General features: G+C 39.5%; 1 long non-coding RNA gene across 3 annotated transcripts in view; it reads right to left on the minus strand.

Annotated features, from left to right (window-relative positions):
• LOC148005408 (uncharacterized) overlaps positions 1 to 26482 on the minus strand; it is a 353046-nt gene that overhangs the window by 243071 nt on the left and 83493 nt on the right. The window lies entirely within an intron of this gene.

Consider the following 26482-nt stretch of genomic DNA (forward strand, 5'->3'; position numbering starts at 1 on the left):
CCAAGTTCTGCTACAAAAGATAACACTGTGCCTGAAGCCATCATTTTGATCCAGATGATTGAAATATCCATTCGTTCTGCCATTTTTCCTACCCGCACTTCCATCTCTTCAAACAGATGAGGGTGGATTCGTAAATCTCTATCTTGTAGGCAATACAAAGGAATTATTTCCCATTATAAAATAAAAATTTGCTGTGGTCATTTAGTGAGGGATGAATATTGTATGATACAGATTTGTATGTTTGAGAAAGTTCCAGAATGATGACTGGAATATGAGGGAAAGGAGAGTGTTTGGGTGATACTGGAGAGGTAATCAGGGGTACTCATTTCAGTCAAAAAGGCAAAAAAAAGATAGAGTAAGTAAGCATATGGATGCTGAACACTTTTAGACGTTTAGTTTTATTTTGCATAGGAAGGCTAGGGAAACTCTCACTGGAGCGGTCACATGGAAAAAGCATGTCAAGCAATGGAGGGATGAAAACATGACTATTCAAGGGCAGTATTTTTGATTGAGAAATGTACTGCCCAAAGGATCTGAGGCAGGAGAATGTCAAGAATGCTAGGCAATGGGGGGTGGGGTGCTACAGTGAGCAGAATGATATGGGGATGGTTTTAATAGCCATAGGGTAAAAGAAGCTTAAAACTGCATGCAGCGGGGACTTGGATATCATAGTAGGTCCTTTGGTTTTCATTGATATGGAAAGCATTGGTATAGAGGGTTAGAATATTTCTGACATTAAGTGGGTCTCTTCTGTTGGTTGAAATGAAGAATCAAAAGAAAATATGATGAACTAGATGCCCATGGTATCTCTGAATTCATATGCTACACACCTAACCCCCATGGCCACTGTTGATACCTTAATCTAGGATTTCCAGATGTAAGAACTGTTAAAAAGCTGTGGGCAAAATAGATGGTGTTCAGGAGTGGACTTTTGTCTGCTAACCTGAGATTGATCCCAAGAACCCACATAAAGGTAGAAAGAATCAATTCCACAAAGCTGTTCTCTGACCTTCACACACACTGGAGAACATAAACACACACACACACACACACACACACACACACACACACACACACACACACACACACATGCACAATCATTTTCTTTTATCAAACAGATTTTTTATATACAATGCATTGTGATTGAGGTTTCTTCAGCTGCTACTCCTCCCAGTTTCTCCCCACCTCCGGTCACCCATTCACACTCATTCTGTCTCTCATTAGAAAATAAAAGGGGTTAAGAAATAAGGATAAAATAAATTTTTAAGGCAGAATAGGATTAACTCAACTAACAGAAGAAAAAGAAAACAAAAGGAAAAAAAGCACGAGAAAACACATATTGACAAGAGATAGTTATGTTTGCACATGCAAACAGGAATTCCTTAAAAACACAAAACTAGAAGCTAAAATATATAGGAAAAGAACATATATGGTTTAAAAGAATTGCCCCAAACCATTATGATATCAAGAACTCCAAAGATGCCATGGAGTTCATTTTGTTTAGCCATCTCCTATTGCATATGGGGCAGGCCCTTAAGAGGGACTTGAAGAACTAATTTTTCATTTGCAAGTGGCTATTAATTGGAGATATTTTTGGGCTTAAGGGTGATGTGTGTGTACTCTTCTCTCTCAGCCTTTGGACTCCATCTGGTGCATCCCATACAAACCCTGTGCATGCTGTCACAGTCTGAGTTCATATGTACATTGGTTGTGCTGCGTTTGGAAAGACCTTCTTTCCTTGGTGCCCTGTTGCATTAAAATTAAAATATGAGGTTTCTTTTACCCCTGAACCGTGTGGCCACATGGCATCTGTTGGATATTTTCATCTCAGTCATTAAAGCATCTCACCCGCTGAGCTCCAACCCATATCACACTGCCGATGGGTTCTCTCTGAGCCTGGCAACAATCTCTCTACCCATCTAGTTCCCAAGGCAGGTTGCCACCATGCCAGATGTACACATCCCAATTCCGTGGCAGCCCAGTGTGTCCAGCCACCACACACTCTCTTGAACTCAATTAAATCACCACATGAAAGAACACACAATACAATAACCTCTGATCCAATTGATAAGATACAATTTGTTCATCTGGACATACAAAATCCTGTACACATCCATACCTTAAGAATATTCATAACAACTTGTAAAAGTGTGGAGAAGAAGCTTAACATCCACCTCCATGATCTCTCGGTTGCTTCCCCCTCCCTCCAGTCTCCTCCTCCTCTCTAAAACTTTTCTCCTACCCACCCTTCCTTCTCATCCAATGACAGGCCTTGTTCTATCCTGTACCTTCCTTCACCTTATAATGACATCATCCTACAGTGCCCTCCATCCCCTCTGGCTCTCTCATTCTTCCCAGAGTTCCTTGAGCTCTGAGGGGAGAGACTGGATGGAGACATCCCATTTGAGGGCTGAGTGTCTCCTACTCTCTGCATATTGTCTGTCTGTGGTTATCAATTAGAGATAGATTCTTGGTTACGGATAAGGCTTGTGTCTGCTTCCCTTCTCAGGGCTTGGATGCCATCAAGGTCAGACCAGTGCAGACTCTGTGTATACTGTCATAACTTCTGTGTGTTCATACATGCATCACTTCTACTGGGTGTGGAAGGCATTGTTTGCTTGGTGTCCTCTATCACCTCTGGCTTTCACAATCTTTCTGCCTCCTCTCCTGAAGACTCCCCAAGGCCTGAAGAGAGAGATTGGAAAGAGATTTCTTATTTAGGGCTGAGGGTTTCAAAGTCTCTTGCTCTCAACATACTGTCCAATTATGGGTATCTGTGTTCGTTCCCATTTGCTGCAGGGGAAGCTTCTCTGATGATGGTAGAGCAAGGAACTGTTACATGGGTATAGCAAAATGCCACGAGGCATCATTTTATTGATCTATATGCTAGCATATAGCAATACATTTTGTTGCTATGTACTGTAGAACTGTAGCATTCAGTTTTCCCATAGTTCCCTAGGCATCTAGTCTCAGGTTCTTGGCCATACAAGTCATGCTGAGTATGGATTACATCTTCTGGTATCAATCAAATCAGATCCTGGTTGGTTACGCCAACAAGCTTTGGGCCGGTATTGTACTAGCATATCTTGCGTGCAGCTCCCCATTGTAGATCAGAGTTTGTAGCTGGGATTGGTGTGTACCTTTTACCCTTTGGAAGCATGCAGAGTACCTTTCAAGAGCATGAGCTTTAGTCCACAGGGGTGAAGGCTCTCTGTAGGCACCAGCTCTACTTCTCCATATTCAGTGAATTGTAGGATGTTGTCTTCAGCAATGGGGCCTTAGTATCAGTTTGTAGAGAGCAACCAATAACCTTGACAATACCCAGGGTTGTTTGATGGTTCTCAGAAAACCCCTTTGGCCAATAATTCAACCTAAAAAAAAAAAAAAAACCTGATCTTGTCTCTCCCAAGGCTCTAAACATTTCTTTTGTTTAAAAATCAGAGAGAGTGACACAGCTAAAGTCCATATGAGAATTCTTTTTCCATGATCTCCAAGCACAGAAGTGAGATACTGGGTTGACCAGGGTTGGATCGGAGTACACTAGAGAGGCAAAGATTCAAATATAAGAGCCCAACTGACCACATTGGGCCTTCTATTTTCCTCAAGAGAGAATGGTAGTGGGCCTAGTCTCCTTAGGTAATTACAACTGTCCTGATTTCAACACCATAATGACCATGTAGTACCCAGGGGACAGACAGCATCCCGGAGCCTCAGGCTGAAGTTTAGAGCCATGTCTTTGTTACTGGACATCCACCCAGGCCTGCTGTGTCAACTTTCCGTCACTATAACAAACGTAAGTGCTAAGTCACCGTCAAAAGAGGAAAGGTTTACTTAGCTCACAATTTGGGAGGTTTCATGTCCAGTGTGGGACAATGGACCATGCCAGGAATCTTGGTAAGGTAAAGTAAGGTCTGAAACCCCAGTGCCCAGGTACCCATCTGAGACAGTAAACACCTCTGTGGCCCCTTCCGGATTCCTGGCCTGAAACACGCGCCACACTTTCCACATAAGGAAACCTATGACATGAAGCCCCATGACAGCATTCTCCATGCTAATGAGCTATCCAGAGGCCCTGAGGGTTTAGCCAATCAGCTTCCCTTCCAGACATTCCTCCCTGCAAAAGGTATTTAATCTCTGAGAAGTTGGTACATACCCATCTTCAATGATGAATAGTAAATAAATAGTATGGATAAACAAAAACAAAACAAAAAAACAAACAACAATCTTGTTTGAGTCATCTATCCTCTATATAAACCCAAACTATCTAAGATAGGAAAGAATAACTGGAGTCTGTTTTCCTTCATAGCACACTAAAAGTAATTTCTGACCGCAAATATCTGCCCATTGGTTTTAAGTCTTATTTACTCAATTGTAAGCTATAAAGACTAGGCTCTCGGTCATTTGCCAGATCCTAGTCCCATACCCAACAAGCCATGTGTATGTAATAACGCTTTGATAAATGAGTGACTTGGTGAAACTGGGATTTTATTTTAAAAAGACTCTATGTTACATATATTTGCTTTTAAGTAAAAAAAAAAGTCTTGTTTTGCTCAGTTTGTTTCTGTTTGTTTCTATTGAGCCTTCTGTGGAGTGATTCTGTGGCACTCAATATAACCCACTTTCCTCTCCTGCAGCCTCTCATTCCATAATCACCGTCTGCTCTAAATGTACTCTGCTACACTTGAATGCAAGAATGAATCCTAGTATGCTACTTCAAGACATCAGTTGGCATCCTAATGTTAGTATTAGATAAGGCCATGACATTTAAGTAAATCTAAGTCCAAAAATATTTTCTTTCTGAGATCTTTTTCACAAGACTATTTACTAATCACCTATTAGAAGCCAGGTGTCCTCTGTTCAAAATATAACTTATGTCTATTTTAGGCTAGGGCTTTAAGCGTTAGATAATCTTGGTAGGTGCTCATGGTAACATCCCCGGGCTGCCTTAACAAATGCACACAAAGAGAATGGCATATGCAGTGGAGACGTATTCTCTCACAGCTCTGGAACTGGATGTCCAAGAGCTAGGTTACAGCAGAACTGGCTTCTCTTGGGGTCTGCAAGGCCTATTCCAGGCTTCTGTGTGAGCTGATGGTAATTGGGTTGAAGTATTTGGTCTTTTGTGGCTTACAGCATCATTCAGGGCCTTGTATTCACCTTCAGGTATAGATTTTCCTGTGAGTCCACATATGTTCCTTGGTCCCTTTTTATGAGGACACCAGTGATCCTGGCTAGGGGTCTGTTCTGTTCTATTCCAGCACATCTTTATTTTAACTAGTTATATCTGCAATGACCGTGCCATAGTTACTGTCTGTTGTTGTGATAAAGACCCTACAACTTAAAAGCAAATTGGACTTATCGAGTTCATGCTACAGACTTAGGGAAGCCAGTCTCAAAGTTCAAGGCAGAAACCTGGAGGCCGGAACTGAATCAAAGCTGCAAAGGAATGCTCCTTGCTGGCTTCCTGCCCCATGGCTTACTCAGCTTGCTTTGGTTTTATACCACAGAAGACCACTTACCCAGGGATAGGGTCACCCCTTGTAGACTAGGCCTTTTTACATCAATCATTAATCAAAAGAAGGGCCCACAGACTTGTCCACTAGACAATTTAATGAAGGCATTTTGTCAGTTGAAGTTCCTCTTCCCAGATCGCTCTAACTTCTGTGGAGTTAACAAGAACCTAACCAGGGAAGACTCTATTCCCAAGTAAGGTTATGTTCTGTAGTACAGGGAGGCAGTCGGGGCTTTGCTGTGTAAATCTTAGAGTGACACAATTTGTGTCAGAGTGATTCTTAATCAGGGAATAAACAAGATGCTCTACTGAAATGCCTTCTACATTTTCTGGACCTTAATTGTTACCTTAGATTAATATTGGTGTTGAAAATTACAAAATAAACACAGCTTTGAAGTCTACAACTTTCATTTTAAAGCACCACGGTACAGGGAGAAAAAAAATGGTGAAGTCTGATCTGTCTCATGGAGATGCGCACATATCTACCTAAGGTCAGCTTTCCATAGATTCGGTATAATCACACACACTCCACTGAGTCAAATTGCACAGTCACTAATGTTATAACGTATTCCAGAAAAAGGGAGCTAGAGATTTCCATAAGCATCATTACAACATGATTCCATATAGCCCAGTGGTAGAGAGCTCATTTAGCATGTGTGGGGCTCTAGAATCAATTCCTCCAACACACACACACACACACACACACACACACACACACACACACACACACACACACACGCATGCACAGGGTTGAAGGGATGTCCTCCACCTTCTGGTGTCACTTATAATTTTATCATAGAGTACCTTCGCTAATCCTAGGAACCCTCTCAAACCGGTATTTTCCTGATTTTCAGAAGAATCTCAGAGGTTCTTTCAGATTGAGACGAGAAAGAGTCATAAAAGGAACATGGTACGAGGATGAGGAACTCCACAGTAGCCTCCAGCTTGGAGAGGAACTCAGTAAGAAACAAGGGCCTGTCCTGAAACTGCCAGACAGCTCTTTCTTCCAACCAAGCAGAATGAAATAAGTTCTCCCTAGAGCCTCCACATAAGCAACCCAACCTTTTGAATCCCTAAGTAGAAAACTCCACGTAGTTGACCTTCTACCCCACACAGCTATGAGATAGAAATGAGTGTTTAAGCCACTATCTGTGGGATGGTATGTTACACAGCAAAGGTCAGCTAATATTTGTTTACATTGGACCAGCAATAGAATGGGAAAATAGGGAAGAATGGAGTAGAAAAAGACTTGGTCAGAGAAAAATCAAATAAAATGGTAAGAGAAATGCATAAGACAAAATATGGGTTCATCACAATTTCATTTATAGATTTCTACTTGCTCCCAAGTAACTGTGGTGACAGAGAACCTACCACGAGACAGACAGCACTTTCCACAATTAGAATGAAAACATGACCCATACATAGAAAGGAATGCTCTTTGTTTTGTACATAGAAGAGTCATTTATAAATAAAGAGTACAGAAACAAAAAAAAAGGAAATTTGAAAAGGAAGATGGAGGAATGGGAAAGGCAGAGAAGAAAGATAAAAGGCATAGAAATGGCAGGGGAAAAGCACACTTTCTTCAGGAGCACACAATCCCACACCCAAGCCTGGCCTAGTACTTTATATCACAGAAGATCACAGCGCTATAAGCCTTTTCTTGATGTTCTCCAGAGCAACAGAGACGCTGCCATCTCTAGTCAGCCTTTTCTGCCTTTCTAAACTTGGCTAGTCCCTGGCTGCTTACACAGCCTTTCACGCCATCAAAGGAAGTGAAAACTGCAAAGGCATGACATTTAAAAACGGCCTTGACCTCATGTAGGGCTTTCTAAATCCAACAATTATGAAAACACAAAATCACATCTGTTTGAAAGAGGTAGGTAGGCCAATAGCAATGTCAGACACTTCCAATAAAAGTTAGTAAATGAAAATAAGTTTTATTAGGAAAACGTCAATTCTGGATTTTCTTGCAGTAAGGCAAAAAAAAAAAAAAATTCCTAGGACCTGGTCAAATCCCAACAAGATATTCTCTCTCTCTCTCTCTCTCTCTCTCTCTCTCTCTCTCTCTCTCTCTCTCTCTCTCTCTTGTTGTTGTTGTTGTTATATGCTTAGTGAATCTATGGCTACGTAATCATATGTGGGGATATTTTATTCTGTTTGATTCTTGGTGACATGAACCAATAGGAATTACACTGAAACAACTGTGGACTAACAGTACAAAATTTAGAGTAAACACAATCCATAAAGTAGCTAGCCAATGAAAACCCGAGCACACTCAGAATTGAGGAACCTCCGTGCCTAGATCTCGATGGTTGGTTTCACAGAACTTGCTCCATGTGAGCTATTAAATACTAAGATGAAGAATTCACTACTCAGGGCAACGTTCGGCTGGTAGGAAAGGCTCCCAGTAGTACAGAAAGAGACAGTTATCCATCTAGCATCTTCTGTTCTGGGATCTAAGGTAATACCAATGCTGGTCCTTTACTGGGATAACCAACATTATTTGTGGAACTTTCTCAACTCGTCGGTGAAAGGAAATCTTTTCCCCGCAGAGCCCGGAGACCTCTAATCAAAGTGCACTTTCAATGGCTCCTCTGACAGTGCTTAGGAAACCCTACACGGTTATTGCTGCTATTGCTTACATCCATGACGATTGTATAATTGTCTGTTTTCTGTCTTGTGGCCTTGGGAGGACTATTAATGTGACGGCTGAGGACTAGCCAAACCCCAAGATTGTAGAGTGGCCCATGGAGCTGTTGGTGCCAATCTTCAGGAGGAAAAGTACTGCATAATTCTAAAATAACATATTTACACCAGGGGTCAGCAAGCTTTTTCTGAAAAGGGCCACAAAGTAAATACTTTAAGCTTTGTGGGCCTAAAGACTTCAGTCTTTGTCCCAGCTCTTTAACTCGGTAGCTTGAAAATGCATAAATAAGTGAACATGGCTGTGTTTTAATAAAGCTTTATTTGAAGACAAAATTTTGAATGTCTTAAAATTCTGAGGTGCCAGAAAATATTGTTTTTACTTATCTCTCTTTCAACCAGTTAAAAATGTCCAGACAGTTCTTCATTCAGACAAATATAGAAGCAGCGAGTGGGGTGAATTGCTATGTCTATTTACCTTGACTTATTTTGGGTTCCTAGAATATATCATGACGAGCAATAGATTCATAATTGAATCTGACCACAGTTATATCTAATATGCACCAGTTGCACATTACTGAACTGTGTAATATTTTAATCATTTGCCTTTTCTAATATACTGTAATTTTATTTTGTCCATATCTTTAAGGCTTTAGTTCATCATAAAAAACAATACAATACAATACCAAAGACTCTGACGACTCATCAGAATCAAGTGTTTGACACCGAAATATCACCTACAGTCATAAAATCCTGGTATTCATTTTCCAGAAGAAGCAAACTATTTTTAAATTACTTGTTGCTATTATTTGGCAGAGAACTCCTCTCAGAAATATTTATTTGGTCATGTGCAGTAATACAATTCCATTTAACCAATGGTCAACAAAGACTTCTCGTGCTCTTGGTCCCCTGTTATCAGTGATAATATTAAACGAATAAATCCAAAGAAGCACATGGAATTAGGTTCCAATTGCAGAAGCTGGGACACTCGACAGTCAGAAGGAATGTGACTGTTGACTTCGACCTAATCAGAAGTGTGTGCTAATCAGAAGTGGGGTTGCACAGCAAACCACGGATGGGCAGACAATTTGCATATGAGTAAAGTATGTGCTGAATGTGGTTGCATTTTCTTCACATATTCAAATAGGGTGATTAGACTTGACCAATGCTATCAATCCACAAGCATTTGCCAGCTCTACAATATTATCCAGGGCTTTGCAGAACCTATAAAGGGAGCATTTATATGACCATATCTTCATAAATTATCTTAATATTTAGCAGATCTGGCAATTACTTTTCATAAATTATCAATATTCTTCTACGATTTCATCGAGTTTAAGTTTTAGGGATCTAATTAGGATCCAACACTAAAAAAACACAATTTAAATGTTTCTAAAGGCAGATAAACCCCCAGTCCTTGGTCCTACATTCTCTTCAGGGGTGTGCACTTTCTCAACTACAGACAGTAATCATCTATTGTTTTCTTTTCTTTATCTGTGACTTGTTCTCTTATTCAGTTTGTCTACATTGGTATTTTCTGTCATCCCATAACCTTTTCCTCTTTCTTTCTTACTTTGTCTGTCTTCCTCTTCCTTCCTTCCTTCCTTTCTTTCTTTCTTTCTTTCTTTCTTTCTTTCTTCTTCCTAGTCCCCCTTCCCCTCCCCTCCAGTCCCCCTCCCCCTCCTTCTCTTCCTCTTCTTCCTCCTCTTCCTCCTCTTCCCCTAACTCCCTTCTTCTTGTGTTAGGCCTCTTTTCTTTCCTTCCTTCCTACCCTCCTTCCTCCTTTCATCCTTCCTCCCTTCTTTTTTCCTTTCTTCTGTCTTTCATCCTTTCTGTTTCCCCTCTCTCCCACTGTTTCTCTACCTCTCCTTCAGAAAAGAGATTGGTTTTCAGGCCTGAAACTCACCACAAGAAACAAGTAGCTTAAGTAGCCATTGTACACGATGCACAAGAACAGGAAGTTGCTAGGCTGCTGTAGTTCGTGCCTGCACTCTCTTGTGCTAGGTGTCCATGGAGCATCAATGTGTAAAAGCCAGTATTTCATTCTTAGTCTCAAAACCGTTAAAACTTTCCCTTTATCTGCCACACTCTAACTTCCAATACATCCCCCCCAAATTGCAACGGGATCTTCACTTTAATTTTTTTGGCTTTAGTAAGCTATTTTGGACATTTATAAAAATAGATTCAAACCACTTATTAGCTGCAAAAAGGAGGAGAAATCATGACAGACCCAAAACTAGAAAAGGAATTAATTTTACACCCTCTTTTATAACTAGTGTTCATTACTGCATTCAAGTGCATATAAAAAGTATCTTCATTGGTGAACTGTAGAACATGAATCTCCACAAATTCAGAATGGTTGGTCTAAAAGTATAAAAGTTCTTTTTGCTGTCTAGAATTCATCTGTGATATTTTTACAGTGAAGTCTATTTAAAAATTAAAATAAGTTCAAATAGCAAGTTGCTCATCTCAATACAGAAAATTTAATATTTTATGTTATTAAATCAATACTTTTTTTTTAGACAGGAACATTTCCAAATATAGTTAGTGAGGGTTGTTACCGATCTCCTTGGTCTCAACTTTATCTAAAATCTCAATCAATTTGTCCTCCCACCAGGAAACCACTCCTTCCCATTTAGTTAAATAGAACAGGACAACAAAATAAAACCACACGCCCCTCAAAAAAATAATCCTTTCTCACATAGATGTGGCCCTGTGTCCCTGTACTAAGATGCATTTCTTTTTAAATTTCTGAGTGTTTATAGTTATACAGTTACTTAGCCAGTTTTAAGACTGTCTCACTTCACAGCTCATCCTGGCCTTGAACTCATAGTCACCCTTACCTGTCCATTTGTGTTAACTGAATCTTATTCTTTTTCCTATTTTAATTTACTTAATAACAACATACTATATGTGACAATCTGAAACAATTTGTAAATTTAGTCCGTGTTGTTTATATATACATTTGCCAGCTAGTTTTTATGTTAACTTGACAGACAGACGTTGGAGTCATCTGAGAGGAGGGAACCTCCACTGATGAAATATTTCCATAAGATCCAGCTGTAGGCAAGCCTGTAGGGTATTTTCTTAAGTAGTGATTGATGGGGGAGGGCTCAGACTATCATAGGTGGTACCATCTCTGGCTTGGTGGTCCTGGGTTCTATAAGAAAGCAGGGTGAGAAGCCATGAGAGGCAAGCCAGTAAGCAGCATCTCTGTATTACCTCCTGATTTCAGGTTCCTGCCCTGCTTCAGTTCCCAACTTTCTTGGATAATAAACTGTCATGTGAAATCATAAGCAAAATAGACCCCTTTCTTCCCAACTTGATTTTGGTCATGATGTTTAACACAGCAATAGAAACCTTAAGAAAAACACTCATGTTTCACATTTTCCATACTAATACACATAGTTCCAAATAATTTATTTCACCTGCTAAATATTTACCTTCCCCCTTATTAATAGAAATACCTACTGCTTCAGATTTTTTTGCTACCAAATATAGCAAAACTATGAAAAATGCCAAATACAGCAAATATGAAATGGGAATTTCTGCAATGTCTCCTTGTGGACCCGGGTAAAAAGCTTTTTGTGGTACTTAGCAGAAATAGGACATCTGGACTTTGGGCTGCTTGCACTGTCAACTTTACTTGGTGCAGTAGGCAAGGCCAGTTGCCTCCAAGACAGTGTTTTGATGTACATAGACACTGCTGGTGGACAGGGCTTCCTGGAAGCCTTGGAGCAATTGGTGTTGTCAGTGTTTATTGTCTTGCTTTTTAAATGTGTCTTATCACTACTTTCCAACTTCGTTTCCATCCTCATTTAGCTATGAAAGCTGTCTTTTCATGAACATTTAATAATCACCTTCTTGCCAACTCACAAAGACTTCACTTGGACCCATCACTCTGCCTGACCTCAATTGCATTTGGCGAGCTGGTTACTACCAAGTCCAGAGTTGATTTTTTCCCCCTTCTTTTTAACATTTAACAATGTTCTAGGCCTAAGGAAGCAGTGAGGAAGAGGCTTCACTTAGAAGATTGGGTTCGAATCTGCTAAATAACTCAGGGGACATACTTTTCAAATAATTGCATTTAATAATAACATTAAGAGTACAAAAAGTTGAAAACATAGAAATAACACTCATAAAATTAAGTTCATGAGCTAAATATCAAAACGCATAGTCCAATAAGACTGCATAAAACTACAAGAAATAGCATGATAATGTCCACATACTAAGCAACATATTTGACTGAACAAATACTAGTTATATTGTAATTCTGTTCACCAGAGTTTATGTGTTACTGCTACTTGTTAAAGTGTGGGTATACTGAAAACATATTGGGGTTTAAGACATACAAATGCTTTATTCTTCAATGTGCACATAATTTGACTTTACTACTATGTCAAAAGAGGGGCTGGGAGGTCTCATGAAGGTTACACATAGCGGGTCTCCTACTTCATGTCTGTGAGCTACACAAACAGCTCATTCTAAGTAAGCTAGAACACAAGAGGTAAGAGGGCTGACAAATACTATCTTCCAGATACACTGTAAATGCACAGTCACTCTGGTGAGCTCTGCAAGACTCAGACAAGGCCAGTTCAAAACTTTCTAGCATGGATGAGAGAGAACAAGGAAGTCCCACACTTAACTAAGAACCTATTAGCAGTTGATAGCTGCTGACAGAGAGGGACTTTTCCACTGGTAGTTACCCATACCCCAGGGAATGGGCATTACTGAATAGCCACGCCTAGGTGAACAGTACTGATTGAACTCAGATTTTCAAACGAAAAAAATTTTTAAGGTAAGATCATTTGGCGCCCACCTAAGAATCTTTAAACTAGTCAAATGGCCAGCTGTATATGAGAAATTATCTTGAAAGTTGCTTACTGGAGCTTATATGAGTCTCAAACAGCCATACCACCAGCTCTTATTGTCACCACTGATGACAATGAACAACTATTTGTTGAAGTCTGTGTTGTAGATCCCTATTCAGGAGCATTGCAATGGCTAGGGTTTCTCATCTCAGCAACAGTTTACAAGAGAGTGAACACATTTTTAGTTCTGGTGGCTCTGGTTGGTTCATCTTGGGTTAGTGTCTTGATGGTGTGTTTTGTTTGGGAGAAAGATTAGGGTAACTGTTATCATTGGCAAAAGTAAAACTCTAAACTTATAAAAGGCTGCTATAAAGTGGAGGGTCATGAGCATAAAAAGATGGGGACTAATATCTCAATGTGATTTAAATCTAAAACCACAGAGGAGTGACCCCAGCTAAACCTCGTGAAGACATTTTTAGTAATAATTTTTAAAAACGTAAGTTTTTAAAACTCCCTTTAAAAGTCTTAATCTCTGTCCCACACATAAGGTTGAAAGCTACTAAAAACTATAACCAAAAATCCTCCGGGGTCATGGTAATTTATGTGAAACAAAACAGCTTCTCTTAGTTACAGAAGGTGAAATCCATTCTTGTCTGGAGGCTGTCCTTAGACCCGTGTGTTTCCTACAACTCTGCTAAAGAAGTGCTATGTGTCTGTCTTGTAATTTCTGTAGCTGGTCTTCAAATGGACAAGTCAGGAGAGAATATGATTGTTTGAGTTTGACAAAGGATCAGTCATCACTTTAGTCAACACTCCTAACACTTGGGATGCTGTGCTGAGAAAATGAATGCAATAATCAGCTTATGGTAATTTTCTAGATAAATATTCTATGGAGTAGAAATACTTTACTCCCAAATTCTCATTCTCTCTTCTCTCTCTCTCTCTCTCTCTCTCTCTCTCTCTCTCTCTCTCTCTCTCTCTCTCTCTCTCTCTCTCTTGTATGCATGCACTCATGGTATACATGTATGCATGTGTGTGTGCAAGTGTGGATACCAGAGGCCAACCACAGGTGTCATACCTTAGGAGCCATTCACCTCATTTTTCAGATAGAGCCTCTCACTGGCCTACAGCTTGCCTGTGAGCCAAGCGACTGCCCAGAGAGCCCCCAGGGATCATTCTGTCTTCATACCTTCAGTACAAGTACAGCTTTTCAAGGCACTACAAGTACAGATCACCACACCTGCCTTTTTTTCACATGGGTTCTGTCCTCACACTTATCTGCCACTTACTTTTTTGACTGAGCATAAGGCCCAGCCTAAAAATGCTCCTTTTGTAAACTGTGAGAACTACCACATAGATGAATTGTTGTCATTGTCCCATTAGAGTCTGACTAACAAACAGGTCAGGTTTCAGTGAGGGCTTTGCAATCCTAGCAGTTTTCCAAATGGTAATCTTAATTGCTGGCCAAAACGCTTTTAAAAAATGGCCCCCACCATCTGTCACCAAGTAGCAATCTTCCAAACACTGCCCAAAGTGTGCCTCAGCTCCCCCATCCAAGGGATTGGCCATGAGAAAACAGTACGTGGAAGAAACAGCAGCATTTTCCTTGTGGGTCTTGAAGACATATATGTGAATCAAAGCATGCCCATGCTCCATGTTGAGATGTTTTGATTCTCAGAAAGAAATATTCTTTGGCTAAATTTATGAGGCGAAGGACCAAGTAGCCTGTTTTTAGAACCAGGAGAAAAGACCAATTGTGTCAGACTTGAAAAAAATTGTAACTGTCAGTGGATCTTGGCTGTTTGGCAGAATACTTCAAGCACGGCGCATACAGAATCTGAAATTTCAAGAGAAAAAATTCCAACTTCACTTCTCCTTATAATAGAATGTCAGCACTTAAAAGGAAAATTTAAATACGGATAGAGCACAATAACACACAAAACTGTAATTATTATCCTACTGTAGCCAATATTCCAGAGATGATGTTACAGAATGATATTTTTTAAAAAGCTTTCATCTAGTGTTATAACAAAATATTGTTGGTGTTATCATGGTGTTCTGGCTAAAAACCTCTTTTGGAAGCTAATAAGAAAAAGTTCCTAGCCTTGAACAATTCATAAATAGCTCAGAATAGGGATATTTAACATTTCATTGGATTTCATTTCCAAAATTAGGTTTTGTATAATCATGGCAGAATAAAATGTCACCCCAGCTCTCCTTGTAATGTTCAGTGTTCATAGTAAATGCATGTGGCCCAAATGTTAGCACTTTTGGCAAAAGAAAAGATGCTTGTCCAATAGAATATGTGTGTACTGTGATGTCCTTTGTTTCCCATAAAACCTACCACAGAAGAGTTTATAGCACCCAAACATATTCAACTGTCATGTGATAAATTTTCCAAACTGCTTAATGCATTTTCTTCTCCTAGAACTACCTCAGAAGACTCTTCAGTGACCACGTTGAACTGCTAACAATCTATATAGCTTCCTCTTTTATACCGCTTGTTTTGTGGGTACTTTATCTTACAATTGCTGATTGAAAACTTTCCCATCTTGGACCTTGATATTTTTTGGTGACACTTCCTGTGTAACTGATTATGTGTCACAACCTGAGTAGGAATCTCTGTTCAAGAGAACATTCAGGCATGGTCTGACCTTGGTCCAAATCTTCACAGCTGTTTATTTCTTTCAAGTCATTCACCTCACAAGTATGTGACACCTCTTGTCTACGTGTCCTGCCACAGGCAGTGGTGAACACCAGAGCGCACAGTGGACAGTGTAGACACCAAAGCAATGCCTAGCCATGCTCTGCCTAAATGCTTCCTAAGCCCACTGCTCTCAGCATCTGGTGTTTAAAGCACATCATTGACCTTGTGCACCAGTTTGCTTTCTTCATTAATATTTTGCTGGCACTAAAATCACTCTCCTTTTTATCCAAATGTTCAAATGTGGAGTTACCTTCAGTACAGGTGAAAGAAGAAAGATCTTTCTCTCCATTTCACTTACTCCGTGTCCATCCTGCCTGTTGATTTCAAATTGATACCCATCCCACACATAAGAACTGAAGGGCTTTTGCTTCCTTGGAGCATTACGACCACAGGCACATCGGCTTGAATGTGTTATCGGCATAGTATCCCATCTCGTTTCCAAACACGGAGTTCTTCACTGCTATCTACCGAGGACAATCTAAACTTATTCTAGTTTAGATTAATCTAACTCTTCACAAAGAGTTACGATGCATTTCAACTGTCTGCTATAACTCTCTAATATGTATTTTTGGTATATCCATTTCTCTGTTCTCGGAATTACTTTAATATTCTCTCTGTGTGTTCAAGACCTTCCAAAGTACTTCTCACCATCCTTGGCAGCTGGCTAAGGTTCACTCAAGAGACAGTTACGTTCCTACCTGTGCCTGAATTCTTCCTTAACTCTTCCAACCAATATTTCACTCACTCAGTTCAACCTCCTTAAGGTTCTTGTTTTCAACCTAACTTCTTTCAGTCTCTAATGTCATTCTGTTACTCTAAAGACTTACATATCAAGTCAAAACATTTATGACTCTTACAAGTTTATATACATGAGTCTAATCACATTGCATGAAAACTATGCATAAGTGAAGAATCACATAAAATATCTGGCCTCTTATAAAGTTCATACCTGTGTCTGCTAGGGTACAGTGCTGATGGGATTTCTTCCCTGACTGTTTTTCTTTGCTTTCATTAGGACTCAAAGAATGATTCAGTGTCTCTGTTATTCATGATGATCTGATGGATGTGTGTTGTGGAAAATTAGCAGTTCATATATTTTGGTGACAGAAAAATGGTGGCAAGAACTGTATTTTGACTTTGCTTTGTGTATTAAATATGGGCATTCGATTCTATTAACTGAAAGAGTAAGACCTGGGGAAAGAGTGGCTGTCCAGACATATCTGTAAGTATCCTTTGCTATTTGCACAAGAAACAATGGCAAGAATTAAAGATGGAGGAGAAAATATTAGCTACATGCACTGTGTGTAGGAGCTCAAACAAAGCCTGTTCTTAATCCATGACTATTTAGTACTTGATTTTTTTTTTACATGCTCTGCATTTGCTCCAAAGAATCTGATGTAGGAATGAACAGAGTGTTCCTCAAACGAGAACGTGTTCAACCTACAGCCCATCAATAGAAAAGTGCTAATGGGCATTACTCAGGAAACTTGATATGTCAGGAATTACACCCCTGTGGCTCATAATGGGAATAAAGGACAGGCATTAGACTGGCTCGCCAAGGCCATGCTTTAGTTTTATCTGATTGACAGTGCCAACAAAGATGGAGGCCCTCATCCAGCATGCCCTGTGAGAATACGTTGTCTCCTGACATTCTGCTATCACCTTGTACCTGAAAGTCACTGATAACTTTATGGTCAGAGTAGCCTCATCTCCCTGCTCTGTTTCTTTACAAGAAAAAATAAGTGTCCAGTTGGCCAGGAAGACTTCTGTGTGGACTCCAAAGGATTGTGAGGAGATTTCAATCAGCATGACACAAAAAAAAAAAAAAGACATTGAGACTGGACCAGGACAGAGAATGCTCCCTGGGATATAGTGTTCAGAAGTGCTTCATTATGATGAACAAGATATTTCATTAAACATTCTCTTTCTTAATTTTTTATGCTATAATTTACATAGTACAGGCTTGTTTACTACACAGGCAGTATTACTCTATGACTATTAGAAAATCAATGGATCTGTGTAGCTCTCAGACATATATGCAGCTTTAGACATTTACAATACCCACAAAAGACTTCCCGAGCCTCTCATTTGCAATTAACAGTTGCCCCTTGCTTGGTTCCAGGCAACTTTATAATTTTGTCTTTTCTGAGTATTTCACATACAAGAAATTTTATAGTTTTGCCCTAGGATGCTCCACTAAATAAAATGTCTTTGAGGTTCGATTTGTTTTAGCACGTATCAGCAATCACTCTTGTTTATTGCTGAACGGAAGTCAATTGCGTGTTTATCCATTTATAAGGTCATGGTCACTAGGATTACCTTCAGTTGAAGATTTAATGAATTATGCTATGGCAAGCATAGGTATGCCTATATTATCTTTGAAAGCATATGCTTTGGTTTGTTTATTTAATTTTTTTTTGCAAAAAAGTAAGAGTATTCCCCTTCTCATCCCCCTGAGAAATCATTTCTTTTTTTTTCTAAATGTCACATTTCTAAACTCTACTGAAATCATGAAAACTCCCAGAAAGAGCAATGCCAGCAAGATTTTAAAAGGATGAAAAGTCTGACCTGATTCACTTCATTCTGCCGAATTCATTGCCTAGCTTTTCCTTGAGTTTATTTCTGTGTCCAGAAACATATACAGAGAAGTGGCACAAGGTCAAATCAAAATGCTAGAAAAGGCAGCCTTTATCAAGGGTCACATACTTTTTCATCTGGGTTTACAATAGTCCAAAGAACACAATAAAATTTCTCTGGCATCGGGTTATCCAATGTTTTAGATGTATTAAGGCTAACAGAAAAAATAATCCCTTATTAAGACTTTATTTTTCAGTTAAATATTTTCCCAAAATATACTCACCTATATAGTTTTTTATCACAATGCATAAAACTTTTATTATCAACTTTCAGATAAGAGAAACTATGAATCAATAGCAACCAGATGACCCTGCTATACACTTAATATTATATTGCTCTCCCCACCAAAAATAAAAAAACCAAACCAAACCAAACCAAAACCTCATAGATTGAAGTCCTAACCCCAATGCAATAGTATTAGGAGAAGGTGTCATTGTGGAAGACGTGGTGAGGTCTAGATGAAGTCATGAGAGTGAGTCCTCATGATGGAGTTGGTGTTCTTACAAAAAGACCAGAGGAGGATTGCTCTCCCTCCTGCACAGCAATAAGGAAGCCATTTGCAAGCCAAGAAGGTACCATTTCCCAAACAATTTGATAGTACTGATACATTGTATTAAGTTTGCAGCCTCAAAGCTGTGAGAAATGTGTTTCTGCTGCATAAACCGCCAGTCCAAGGTATTTTGTCACAGTAACTGTAGCAACTATGTGAGTCTCCCAATTACTTTCATCCTACACTCTTCTCAAAACAAAACAAAACAAAACAAATTCTGGAAATAGAGTGGATATTGGTTTTAAATATTTTTCTAGTCTAAACCCCTTTCTTGATGATTTATGAGATTAAAGAAGATCTAACAAGGTGTTCTGCTTACTTTTCAAATTTTGTGGTTAATTTTCCAAAGCTCCTCCTTTTGTAATATTGTAATTTTCACATTAAAGTCCCATTCTTATTTGTCCTGGTGCTAGTATATTTTAAAATTTATTTATTTTTATTTTTCTTACATGAGTGTTTTACCTTATGTATGTGCACATGTGTGCAATGCTCACATAGGCCAGAGGAGACAATGGATTCTCTAGACCTGGAATTAGACAGTTGGATTGTATGGAATCCAGGTTCTCTGCAAGGACAGCACATTATTTTAATCACTGAGATATTTCTCTAGCCCACTGTGCAAATATATTTCATGAGGGCACAGGTCTGGTCCCCAAAATTACAAAGGAAATTACTGAGAGAATACTGTTTCCTTTATAAATATATTCAGTATGATATCTGAGAGCCATTAACACACAAGTAAATTGAGGTAAAATGACCATGATATAATAAGCACCCTAATATATATGGCTTTAACTGATATCTGACAATGTCCCTTTTTTGTTGGCAGAAGAAACATATATTTCTGGGCCAGACACAAACTCAAATTTCACTAAAAATTAGCAACACAGCAGTCACAGTAGACACTCAGGATATGGCAAAATATACTACATCAAATATGTAACAACTAAAAGAGAGCATATCACATATTGTCAGTAGCATAGTTCCCTGGGACAATAGTCAATAACTCAACACAGTAGAAATTACTTTTGTGAAAGCATATGGTCCAACAAGTGGCTATCACTGGTTCTGCTATAACCTAGATCACAATCTGTAAAATCTAATTATTAAAACTGTAAAAAACTAGTCCTTCTACATCCACAAAAAAAGGATCTGAAGTGGAAGGACATTTAAGAATATTAAATATTGCTTCTTTTACACTTTCTTGTTGGTTAAAAATATTAAGTGGTAAGTGAGTTCCGCTTCATGTTCTCCTGGTACAGGGTAAACAGGTGTGTAAGGCAATATTGAGGATACAGTGGCCTTGATTTCTTAGCTATAGTTATCTTAGACTAGGGAATATTAGTGTAGAGCAGAGAGTAAAGCTCTAACTAGAGATAGACAATTACAACCTGTCAACGCAAAGATGTCAGTTGAGGCCATAAGAATATAAGATCTGTAAGGAAACACAGTCTTCAGGCCTATAATGAACCTCAGGCAGCCTCCTCAATGTCTACACACACAGAAGAGGAGTCTGGAAAGATCCACAGGCTGTCTTAGAAGCCGAGGGGCATAGTCGTATGTAATGACTCCAAGTGCTTCAGAGGCAACAGAAAATCCCAACAAGTACTCATGTGGTTAGTACTCAAGAAGGTGTTAGTCATCTTAGCCAAGCCATGGTGGCTGAAGACTAGGAGAGGAGAGGCACAAATATTAGCAACTGTCCTTTCAAGATGCTTGGCTTTGAGAATGAAAGAAGAGATATATACATAGAGGGTGGAAAAAGGACATATAGAGCTAAGAACTAGGTAAGTGCTTACTTAGGGAACTCAGGTGATTAATAAAGAGATGGGGAAGGGAGATGCAAGGCACAGGAGAGGGGGCTTTTGATGACAGTCTGATACTTGCTCCCACCTGTGGTGAGAACCAGTGATCTGGTTCAACTTTTCTACATTCTAGATGTGTAGGTCCTAAGGTTTCTAGGCAGATCTAACATCTTCCTCGGATTAATGTAGGTCTCCCCTCCTTTTCCTGGGCTCCTTTCTTCTTGCTGTGCTGTTTACCTGTCTGACCCCTCTTTGACCTCAGCCCTGTTCATCCTTCCACAATCTGGTTGCTAAATACAATTCAGGAAGCTTAATTAAATTTGAAATTCTAATTAACAGTAAGTTACTTTTAAAGTAGATATGCCCCAGTTGGTGTTTTCGATAGATAGATAGATAGATAGATAGATAGATAGATAGATAGATAGATAGATAGACAGACAGATGTTAGAAGAATATTTGTACTTTGATGATACATTTATGTAGAGATTCTGTGAGTTTTTTTAAACTAAGCTCGTGGAAAAATTACATACAGTTTTATAATGCATTCTGGTTGCTCCCCACTTATTTTCCTTCCCCCTTTCAGACCCTCCCCCATTCCTTTCCCACCTATCCCTTTCTTAGATTCCTGACCAATGAATTGGAGCTATCCATTGGAAACCTGTGAGATCACCAATGGGTAGACAACTAAACGGAGTGCCTACCCCTTTCACAGTCTTTCCAGAGGCCAGATAGTCTGGCTTTCTCTCTCATTCTCCTCACTACTCTGCATGCTGCGCGAGTCATCTCATAACCCAGTTTCACAGCCTCTGCAACTGAGCAGCACACTGAGAAGTCCTCCTCTGCTCCGCTGGTTTCGCCCCCAGTCCCAGCATGCTCATAAGCCGGAAACTGTGTCTGTTTGTCTCAGCATTACATTCAAGCATGGTTCAGTTTTCTAGAAAATTTGACTCAAACTTTTGTGCAACCCGAGTAACAATACTGCTTAGAGCAGATGCAATGGCAGAACCAGGAAAGAAGATAGGAGATGCTTCTACAGGCGATCCACAGACACAATAAGCAGAGGTCACCCTATTTAAGTTTTGCTGATTGGTTGATTCTTAAGAGGTATTTGGGGTGGAAAAATCAGGGTTTGAATCCTCTTCTTCTTGTCTCAAGGGACTACTTGCAATTCAGCAATTTCCAGCTCTCGGAGTTGCTGATCCAACACTATGGCTTATAGTAAATAAAATAGCATAAAGAGCCAGTTAATTTATGCAATCCTGACCTAATCTTTTAACCAACATATATGTCAAATGCATATGAGAAAGAGTAATTCCTTACAGCATTTAGTCTTAAGAGTATAAAAAACACATTTTGCCCAGAGGATTTTTCCCCTTCATTTGAAAGTTAAATTGTGTATTTCAAATATCTAAGCCATGTGCCTCACTCTTTGCTTACAGCACACTGTTGTGAAAGGGCTCTCTGTCATAGGAAAGATTTCAAGCATGTCTAGAAAGAGCAAACCATGCCTTCCCTCAATATCTACAAGCATTCACACTCAGAAGCATACACCTGTGGCCCTAACTTACATTTTTTTAAAAAAAAATACAAAAGTGATCTATTTCAGATGATTGCTTTCTAGGCATTCTGAAAATGTCATTTGATGAAGGCCATTAATAGGTATAAAGCTCATGAAGATAGCCCTATGTAGGGGAGGCAGTGTTGGATTTGTGGAGTATTGGGGTATGGGGGAATATGGTCAAAACTCATTGTACAAGGAACTAATTTAAAAGAAAAGGGCTACTATGTATCAGGCACAAAACTAAGTTACCTACTTTACAAACTTGAGTTTGATTTTCAATTCATTATCAACCCACTTGATAATGGAAGGTGGTAATGTGATGTGAGGCTGAGAACTATGCTAACTGTATAAAAGTCCTTCATGAGATCTTTCTAACACAGGAACCCAGTGTCTTTCCATTTCTGTCCTCTGATAGTTAGAAAAATAGAGTATAGAGAAAGCTATGTCACTCTAGTTTTTTTTTTAGAGTGATAGCTCTTAAAGATACAAACAAAAGCATAACAGCACAGAGTTAATTATTCCATATTTAACTAATTAATAATGCATCCAAATAATATCTAAAAGATACAAACAAAAGCTTACCAACACAGAACTAGTTAACCCATATTCACAGAACGAGTTAACCCATATTTGACTAAAGAACAATCTACCAAGATACTAACTATACACATTAACTGTAAGTAGAATATTTATAAAAATTATATTCAAAATTCAAAGGAGCAAAAGACCCAAATTCTCTTCATGAAATGATTCATAATGCACCCTACCTCCAGGATGCATAGGGTTTTTTTGTTTTTGTTTTTGTTTTACTGCAATTGTTGTAAGAGCCTAAAAAGAGGACATCTTGAAAGCATATGCACTCCAAACAGCTAAGAGGGAAAAAAAAGGCACACAATACAGTCTCTGGATTCAGAATCACTTGAGTTCCAAACCAAGTTGTGCTACTCCCTGACAGTTATTCAATCAGAGTCCCTTTACTTTCTGCCTCTGTGCTCCAGTGTCCTCATCTACAAAATGGACATAATGATACCTATCTGAGGGGAATGCTACAGTAATTAAATGAGATTATATTTGGAAAAAGTCGGCTTAGCTCCTGAGTCATAATAAGCACATTGCAGTTGATGGCTGTGGTTGTAGCTAAACAGTCAAGCAGAAAACACTGACAATCATCGGAGACACCCAGAGGCCAAAGGACAGACATTTTTCAAATAATTATAGTCCATGATAGGAAAAGAAGGGAGGAAGTGGAGGGCTTGGCAGTATCTGGAAATAATGGGATAAGAAAGAGGCTGTTAGAACCGGCATGCAGAAAAACGTGTAAGTGCTGGCCAGACACTGACTATGTGCAGCAAAGGAAAACAGGATGTTATGTGTGTGTGTGTGTGTGTGTGTGTGTGTGTGTGTGTGTGTGTGTAAGAGAGAGAGAGAGAGAGAGAGAGAGAGCTTCCATCATGATATTTGTACAGCAAAATAATAAAAAAAGGCATCAAAGGAGAGATTATTTTCATTGGATTAGAGGAACCTAAAAATTAGGATTCTCTAAAAATTCTGTGGCTCAATCATATAAAGAAGATTTAGCCCCTGCACATCCAGCTTGAAAGGCACCATATTAATATTAACAAGAATCACGCATTAGAACTTAAAAACGTATGTAGCTAAAAGAATTGATGGCCATGATTTTTGTTCAGTAACAACGAACGTCTGCGCTTTCCATACAAGAGTTTTAAGTATGTCTACTTTAACCTACTATGTGTTCTTACATTGGGAGCCAAAAAATCTGAAGATTGTAGCAGATATGACCCCTTATTTGTTTTTGTAAATGAAGATTTTTGCAACCAACTCATTTCATGTTTCGTACACGCTACGGCTATGTTTTAAATCAAAATGGCAGAAGTGAGTAAGTGAGTAGCTGCAACAATGAATATGTGATCACTGCTGGTAACTGTCAGCTTGACGGAATCTAGACTCACCTGAAAGAGAGCCTCTGGGCATGCGTGTAGGATATTCTCCTGATTACGCTAATTAATATGGGAAGACCTACCTACTGTAGGCAGCCACATTCATTGACTGGACTGTATGAGATGGATAAAGGGAGCTGTACACATGTATCTACTTGTTGCGCTCTTCTCACTGTGAACATAATATTATCTATGAGCCTCTTCAAGCTCCTGATACCTTGACTTTCCTGTCAGGATGGGTTGTGCCATGAACAGTGAGCTAAAATAAATCCTTCCTCCTTAGGTTGCTTCTGTGGGAGCATTTGATCATGACAACAAGAAAATAAATTAGGACAGATTGTGTGAACCATAAAACCTAAAATTGTATTATGTGTGTGGCAAAAACATGCCTATCCTTTGTTCGTCACTAACAGGTAAGATTATGAAGTAATCCTGTCAGTCTGTCACAGCAAAATACCAAAAACTTGGCATCTTGGACAAAAGGCATTTGTTTTCTGTAGGGTGTGAGTTCTAGATCGGGATGGAGCATGGGTAGTGAGACTGCTCTTCCTAGGTTATAGAAGAGGGCCATCTTGGTCTGTAGTAGAGAGGGAGAGAGAACATGAATGTGACAGTAAGGTCTTGTGTCTCTTCCAATTAGGGAACTAATTCTATCAAATCAGAATCTCACTCTTATGACCTCATGTAACCTTAATTACCAACTGCTCCCTAAATATAGACACATTGGGGCATTTACTCCCAACATAAGAGTTTCAGGACATAATTCAATCCACAGAATACTTCAAACTTCCAAACTCTAATTTAACCTGAACTCTCCAGTGCACCACCCAGTGCGCCTTGCTAAACACATCTGGAAAACAGTTTGAATACAAAGTACAGTGGAAACCTTTCCTTGTTGGCTTTGAATAAAGAGACCATGCAGAAACGTGGCCACACTGTTACCACGGCAAACCATTTATATGCTTGGAGAAAAACAGAGACAAAAGACTTCTAGAGGGCAGAAGAAAAGAAGAAGATTTCTCCTCTTCAATATAAAACTGAAACACATCCATTTATCCAGGCCCCAAATGGGAGTTCCCATCCTGTGGTTATCCTTTTATCTCACGAAGGAAAACAGCAATAAACATTCTTGAGAATAGCCTGTGACCAAGTGGGATGAAGAGATTCAAGCACACACTGACAGGTCAAAGTCAAGTGGTGGGCCTCATCACTCCTGTACTATTTACAGAATGGATTTAACGCTACTTCTTCAATAACCACAGAGTATTTTAGGGACACTGCCTCGTTCATCTCCTGGGTGCCTTTGAAGTAAAGTGTCCCACATTTTATTTCTGGCTCATAAATGGAAAAAGTAGGGCAGAGAGCAGTCGCATGCCTCTTTCCAGAGTGAGGCAATCACTAGAAAAACTGAGGCTGTAGAGTGCGAAGTCCCTTATTCCTGTGCATCCAACTGTGAGTTAATTGTCCACTCTCTGAAGATTCCACCGTATGCACTGCCCCTTGGGAGAAGGAACTGCATGCCATCGGATTGTAACACACATCTACCATATCAATATGAACAATTCCCTCACTTTGGTGCAGTTTAGAAGCCCCTTGTCAATTAGAAGTAGAAAACTATGGACACCAGGAACAAACCGTGTCATGATCTCTGTACCAGAAGCAGCTCTGAGTTGAACTGCTCCCGCCTTTTTGCATGCTGGCGAGGCCATGGGCTGCAGCACCCCCTAGTGAGGAGCCAAAGTGACTCACAGATTGTTAACAGCCATTCGTCAAGAAGTTGGGATTAATTTCAGATCAAAGCTTCCTCGAGCTTAATCCTGCTCCTAAATTGGCAAATGCGTCTTCATTGATGTCACTGCATGAGTATGACAAGGGTGGGGCTTGGGTTACGTGTGTGCTTCCCTCCTTAAAGATGCAAAGAGTAGATAGAAAGGCTTAGTAGATGAGCCATGGGTTGAAATCAACTCCACCATCAGTTCTTGGATTTTATGCAAGTCACTGCAGATCTCTCTAGAGTCTTCAACATAATGAAGGCAATGCTCACCTCATGGTACTACAGTTCTGATTATGAAAGAAAAGAAAATGTGGAGCTGGGAAGACAGCTTGGTGGTCAAAGGGCTGGCTCTGCTAAGCTAACATCAGAGTTTGGATCCCTAGGACCCATGTGAATGCTGGGTAGGGATGGTAGTCCACCTGTAACTCAGGCCTCAGAAGGTGGAGACAGCATCCCCAAAGCAAGCTTGTTAGTGAGGATGATTTCCAGCATTAAATCTCAGGCCTCTATACACACATGTGCTG

This window comes from Rattus norvegicus, chromosome 6, assembly GCF_021556685.1.
Source record: "Rattus norvegicus strain SHRSP/BbbUtx chromosome 6, alternate assembly SHRSP_T2T, whole genome shotgun sequence".
NCBI classification, from domain to species: Eukaryota; Metazoa; Chordata; class Mammalia; order Rodentia; family Muridae; genus Rattus; species Rattus norvegicus.